The sequence below is a fragment of the Rutidosis leptorrhynchoides genome, chromosome 4, assembly GCF_046630445.1.
Source record: "Rutidosis leptorrhynchoides isolate AG116_Rl617_1_P2 chromosome 4, CSIRO_AGI_Rlap_v1, whole genome shotgun sequence".
NCBI lineage: Eukaryota > Viridiplantae > Streptophyta > Magnoliopsida > Asterales > Asteraceae > Rutidosis > Rutidosis leptorrhynchoides.
Genome location: NC_092336.1, coordinates 168,540,243 through 168,547,386, shown reverse-complemented (window position 1 = coordinate 168,547,386; position 7,144 = coordinate 168,540,243). Strand labels below are relative to the sequence as shown.

Below are 7,144 nucleotides of genomic sequence, written 5' to 3'. Positions count from 1 at the left end.
AGGGAAGGAAAAAAAAAACATTTTGCTTCCCCCCGCTTCCCCCCCGATTGGTTACTTCCCCCTTGATCCTACCAATATATATATATATATATATATATATATATATATATATATATATATATATATATATATATATATATATATATATATATATATATATATATATATATATATATAACACCTGACTAATGGCCTAGATGAAATGTATAAATAATAATATTTTTATTATATGATTAAAATATGATAGTTAAATTATGGGTGATTTATATGAATTAGTTATTAAAAGTGAAAAGATAAATTATGAGTTGATATTTTATTAAGGACGATGGTCACGAAAAATATTTGTTTTGGTAAATTGGACTCCGTTAGGACCGCCTAACGCAAACATTGTATTTAGTAACAGATAAAATGTCATATTAAAAGGAATGCAAAGAGGTGGTTGTTATATTCTAATTATTACTCCGTATATTTTAATTAGAAAAGGGAGTTAGCTAGTCCCTTTGTATAACCTTATCCCATTTTATTTCATTACCAAAATGAAAGCAAATACATATGTAAATATTGACGCACATACTAGCACATCGTTTGATTTTAGCTTCTCGAATTGATAGCAAGCTCCTTGGTGTATGAACTATTTTCATATTCCGAAACAAGATAATATAAGGTTATATTTCTTGTAATTATTCTTTATCTATTATGGATTTTTAGTATGAATGAAACCTTAATATAGATACATACATGCGTAGATAAATGCACCCTTTAATTATATCATGAACTTGATCCTAGAATCAATATTCAAGTGAAATATGGGTGTTTATTAAATCATGTTAATCTATAATCTAAGTTGAAGCATGTGATCGAGTTATTATAATTTTTCATGGCCAGTAGCTTGATTAATGTATGGATATTCATTAGTCTTGTGAGCAAATTACTTTGCACATAAGTATACATAAACACTACATATGGTACATGTGATTCAGAATTCAGAGACAAGATTCTTATATTTTTATGTTTCATGTAATTATGATATGAGTTTTTATGAATATGTACAATAATAGGAGTAATGATCAAATCTTGTGAATTGTTGTTTGTATGATAAAAATGATGATCGTTATAGACCATATAGTTATATATATTTTATATGCATGACTTGTTTTATTGATAATTCTTGAATTAGTGATTTTAAGGTTTATGTCAAAAAGTAGGTTAAATGGACTTTGGCATGAATATTGTGGGAAAAGTGGTTTTAATACTTGTGTGATGTTAAAAATATGTTGTGTGAATTTCGTGTATAATAATTCGACCAAAACATTGCTTTTGATTCAGCATATATTTTTGAGATATGATTACTGACTCGGATTGTATTATTCTCAGGTGATAAGAGTAAGCAGAAGACTCAGTAATATTAGACCACTGAGTACTTGTGGATATCGGTGAGTGGAACTATCCTTTCGGATATTAGTATAGAGTAGCTAGTTATGCTACTGTTGCCCTGACCGCCCGATTAGATTGCCATGATAGTATATTGTTGATATGCTGTGTTGATTATATGATTATATGTGCACCAGTTGATTCGATCTTGATTTGTGAGATCGGATGCCGGGAGTCAGTCTTGATTTGTGAGGCTGGACTCATGAGGTCAACCTTGATTTGTGAGGTTGGGTTCGAGTGTTATTATCTGTGTAGTATAGCTTTGAATGACGCATGCGTTGCGTCTGGATTTCTATGCGAAGGAGTCAGTAACAGGAACTATCGGTAGACTCTAGCCCGATCAGCTGGGGTTGCAGGTCAGGCCTGGCCGCCGGTCCTCTGGGATGGCAAAGTTGTTTGTTGTTAGTTGTTACCCACAGTTATATGATTTATTATTGTATACTAATGCTGTTATGATAGTTTCATTCACTTAGCTTCGTGCTAATCCCCCTCATCTTCCCTGCAGGTTGATGGTTATATCATGCTACTTTTTGGGTGAAGATGGGATGTCTAGTGGATATGTTTGACAACCTTTGGAAATCTGATGTCGTGATTTTGTAATAAAGGAACTGTTTTGTTAAGTAACACCATATTGTGGGTTTTTAAATAATAAATGCTTGTGTTTAATAAATAAATATGTTATGGTTGTTTTAAATACTTCCGCTGTGATAAAAAAAAATCTAGGGTGTTATAATTTGGTATCAACGCATTGGTTTGGCAGCATGTACACGCAAGTGTCATGTTCCCAAATCTTGAGTAGTGTCAAACATATCAGTGGGGATGGGGTTAAGTGAATGTAGGTTCTATACGTGTTAGTTGATAGGTACTAACGGTTTATCTACTAAGCTTTGGTGAGATGTTGTGATAGTACAGGTATGTCAGATCCACGAAGAAGTGTTGTTTCCCCCTCGACCCCCGGAACCTTCCGAGCACCTGCTGAAGGGTCTGACTCAGATGATGAGCAGCGAGAATACATTCTCAAGTTAGAAATGCAACTCAAGGAAGCCCGTGATAGAGTGGCTGAGTTAGAAGCTACACAGCATACTGTTGCCCCGACTGCTACACCAGTTGTTACCCAAACTACAACACCAGCTGCTACTAATGCTGGTGGACCACCTCCTGGGTTTCCAACACCACAGTTTCCGTCCATGCCTAGTGGAAACACCTCGCAACCGCAACCACCGTTTCCCCAACAATATCAGATGCCTCAACAGTTTCAGATGCCAACACAGTTTGGTAACCAGTACCCTAATCAAATGTGGAACCCATATCAGATGTCCATGTTTCAACAATCGAAGAAGTGTACCTTCAAACAGTTCATGGATTGTAAATCGCCTGAGTATTCAGGAAGCCCTGACCCAACTATAACTGTAAACTGGTTGAGGGAAATGGAAAGAGTTTTTGAGGCATGCCAGTGTGAACCAGAATTAAGGGTTATTTTTGCCAGTAGGTTATTGAAGAACAGAGCAATGGTTTGGTGGGATTCAGTTATCTCTAGTATACCAAAAGAACAAGTGAGCCTAATTACGTGGGAACAATTTTACAGCAAGGTTTGTGAACAGTATTGCACGGCGTATGACATTGGGAGACTTAAGAAGGAGTTCATGGAGATGAAAATGACAGAGCAAATGACAATAGACGAGGTGATTGAACAGTACATGGATAAACTCCGATTTGTGCAACAGTGGGTTCCGGAACAAACAGTCAAGAATTCAACATTTTGTTGAGATGATACTACCGGAGTACCGAACGATGGCAAGGTTTGCTACTACTTTATCTCAAGCCTTTGTTATGGCCAAGATGACTGAGGGAGATGTGAAAGAGTCCAAGAGCAGAGTGGTAGAAAGCGTTGTGTCACAACCTAGTAAAGCAAATAGTCAGGCCAGTTCAAAGTCTAAGAAGTCACTTGGGTATAGACAGAAAGATAACCCTACTCATAGTGGAACTGAGTCGAGTCAGAGAGTTTGGTGTCACAATTGTAGATCGACACATAGTGGTCCTTGTTCAACTTTAACGAAAAGATGTTTGAGGTGTGGAGAGGTGGGACATAAGATTCAAGCGTGTTCGTTCAAGTCTAATGTTTATTGGAATTGCAAGAAAGAGGGGCATCGATCAGCGCAGTGTCCTACTAGTGGAAGGTTGGGTTCTGGGGTGGGGTCAGGGGTGCCGACAATGTCAGTAGCTGGGTCCTCTATTTCGACAACAGGACAGAAAAGAAAGAATCCTTCCTTTGCAGAAGCAAGAGCCTTTCAGATGACAGTAGATGCAGATATTGATACCGACTATGCGAATGCAGGTATGTTTTGTTAAATCCGTATTAGTTTGTATGTTGTTTAGTATTTTGAATTGAATTGTTTAATTATGTTTTGAATTATGTGTTAAAATGAGCTATGCTTATGTTGTTAGAAATTGCCTTTAGGGCCGTTATAGTATATTTGCTTTCCTTTGGCGCGTAGAATGTAAGTACAGACCGTAAGAATAAGGATTGGGTAAAAATTCTCCAAATTGTGTTGTTTGGAATGAAAGAATGATTTAGGATGATGTACTTGCGCCTGGCCAACGCAAATACATTGTGGTAAATCATACAGAAGTTCCGATAACCAAAGCGGATCTAGGACGTGGAAGTGTAACATGGAAATGTGAACCTTATAATAATTAATGATAGTTGTAGCACCTGAGGAATTTTTTTTTTAATTGTGCCTAACCAGATTCCGAGGACGGAATCTTCTTAAGGGGGATAGATTTGTAACACCCTGACTAATGGCCTAGATGAAATGTATAAATAATAATATTTTTATTATATGATTAAAATATGATAGTTAAATTATGGGTGATTTATATGAATTAGTTATTAAAAGTGAAAAGATAAATTATGAGTTGATATTTTATTAAGGACGATGGTCACGAAAAATATCTGTTTTGGTAAATTGGACTCCGTTAGGACCGCCTAACGCAAGCATTGTATTTAGTAACGGATAAAATGTCATATTAAAAGGAATGCAAAGAGGTAATTGTTATATTCTAATTATTACTCCGTATATTTTAATTAGAAAAGGGAGTTAGCTAGTCCCTTTGTATAACCTTATCCCATTTTATTTCATTACCAAAATGAAAGCAAATACATATATAAATATTGACGCACATACTAGCACATCGTTTGATTTTAGCTTCTCGAATTGATAGCAAGCTCCTTGGTGTATGAACTATTTTCATATTCCGAAACAAGATAATATAAGGTTCTATTTCTTGTAATTATTCTTTATCTATATGGATTTTTAGTTTGAACATGAAACCTTAATATAGATACATACATGCGTAGATAAATGCACCCTTTAATTATATCATGAACTTGATCCTAGAATCAATATTCAAGTGAAATATGGGTGTTTATTAAATCATGTTAATCTATAATCTAAGTTGAAGCATGTGATCGAGTTATTATAATTTTTCATGGCCAGTAGCTTGATTAATGTATGGATATTCATTAGTCTTGTGAGAAAATTACTTTGCACATAAGTATACATAAACACTACATATGGTACATGTGATTCAGAATTCAGAGACAAGATTCTTATATTTTTATGTTTCATGTAATTATGATATGAGTTTTTATGAATATGTACAATAATAGTAGGAGTAATGATCAAATCTTGTGAATTGTTGTTTGTATGATAAAAATGATGATCGTTATAGACCATATAGTTATATATATTTTATATGCATGACTTGTTTTATTGATAATTCTTGAATTAGTGATTTTAAGGTTTATGTCAAAAAGTGGGTTAAATGGACTTTGGCATGAATATTGTGGGAAAAGTGGTTTTAATACTTGTGTGATGTTAAAAATATGTTGTGTGAATTTCGTGTATAATAATTCGACCAAAACATTGCTTTTGATTCAGCATATATTTTTGAGATATGATTACTGACTCGGATTGTATTATTCTCAGGTGATAAGAGTAAGCAGAAGACTCAGTAATATTAGACCACTGAGTACTTGTGGATATCGGTGAGTGGAACTATCCTTTCGGATATTAGTATAGAGTAGCTAGTTATGCTACTGTTGCCCTGACCGCCCGATTAGATTGCCATGATAGTATATTGTTGATATGCTGTGTTGATTATATGATTATATGTGCACCAGTTGATTCGATCTTGATTTGTGAGGTCGGATGCCGGGAGTCAGTCTTGATTTGTGAGGCTGGACTCATGAGGTCAACCTTGATTTATGAGGTTGGGTTCGAGTGTTACTATCTGTGTAGTATAGCTTTGAATGACGCATGCGTTGCGTCTGGATTTCTATGCGAAGGAGTCAGTAACAGGAACTATCGGTAGACTCTAGCCCGATCAGCTGGGGTTGCAGGTCAGGCCTGGCCGCCGGTCCTCTGGGATGGCAAAGTTGTTTGTTGTTAGTTGTTACCCACAGTTGTATGATTTGTTATTGTATACTAATGCTGTTATGATAGTTTCATTCACTTAGCTTCGTGCTAATCCCCCTCATCTTCCCTGCAGGTTGATGGTTATATCATGCTACTTTTTGGGTGAAGATGGGATGTCTAGTGGATATGTTTGACAACCTTTGGAAATCTGATGTCGTGATTTTGTAATAAAGGAACTGTTTTGTTAAGTAACACCATATTGTGGGTTTTTAAATAATAAATGCTTGTGTTTAATAAATAAATATGTTATGGTTGTTTTAAATACTTCCGCTGTGATAAAAAAAATCTAGGGTGTTATAATATATATATATATATATATATATACATATATATATATATATATATTTATAATACGACAAATCCATAATATACATTTACGTACGTATATGTATACATATATAGGTCATACGAATAAACGGGTCTTACAATATATATATATATATATATATATATATATATATATATATATATATATATATATATATATATATATTCCCTCTGTCCCAAAATAATTGTCCTGTTGGACTTTTCAAAGTCAATTTATTAATTTTTGTTGTTAAATATTTGTTTGTTTTTGCGATAGAATATATGATGAAATTTATATGAATTGATTGATTTTCGAATGTGTTTTTATTTGGTATAACCTTCAATCGATATTATATAACACAAAGAAAGATATTTAACGTCAAAGTTGATGAAAAAAGACTCAAAAAGTCAAAACAGGACAATTATTTTGGGACGGAGGGATATATATACATATATATATATATATATATATATATATATATATATATATATATATATATATATATATATATATATATATATATATATATATATATATATATATATTCATCCTAAGACCAAACCATATGAAATTACATTCAAACAAATTAAGATATGGTTTTCTAACAAGTAATAATCTTGAGTCATGTACTCATTGATTTAAGATTTAATTAAGCCCTTGGTCCCTAAAGTTTTATCTTTTTCATCCTTATCCCTAAAGTATTTTTATTTCATCCTAACCCTTAAAGTTATGATATGGTTTCATTTAGGTCCCCAGTTAACAAATTGAGTTAACGGTAATTGAACCATGGGGACCTAAAAAAACCATATCATTACTTTAAGGGTTAGAATGAAACAAAAATATTTTAGGGACAAGGATTATACAAAAATACTTTAGGGATAAGGATGAAATAAAAATACTTTAGGGACAACGATGAAAATAAGGTAAA

At 33.5% G+C, this 7,144-nt stretch overlaps 2 long non-coding RNA genes across 2 annotated transcripts; both read left to right on the top strand.

Moving 5' to 3' along the window:
* The first annotated feature begins 569 nt into the window (after positions 1-569).
* Positions 570-2,070, top strand: LOC139839906 (uncharacterized). The gene is made up of 3 exons (XR_011757146.1): positions 570-664; positions 1,375-1,433; positions 1,937-2,070. It is a non-coding gene; the product is annotated as an uncharacterized lncRNA (long non-coding RNA).
* A 2,503-nt stretch (positions 2,071-4,573) lies between these two features.
* Positions 4,574-6,116, top strand: LOC139904538 (uncharacterized). The gene is made up of 3 exons (XR_011778859.1): positions 4,574-4,706; positions 5,421-5,479; positions 5,983-6,116. It is a non-coding gene; the product is annotated as an uncharacterized lncRNA (long non-coding RNA).
* Positions 6,117-7,144: the final 1,028 nt, after the last annotated feature.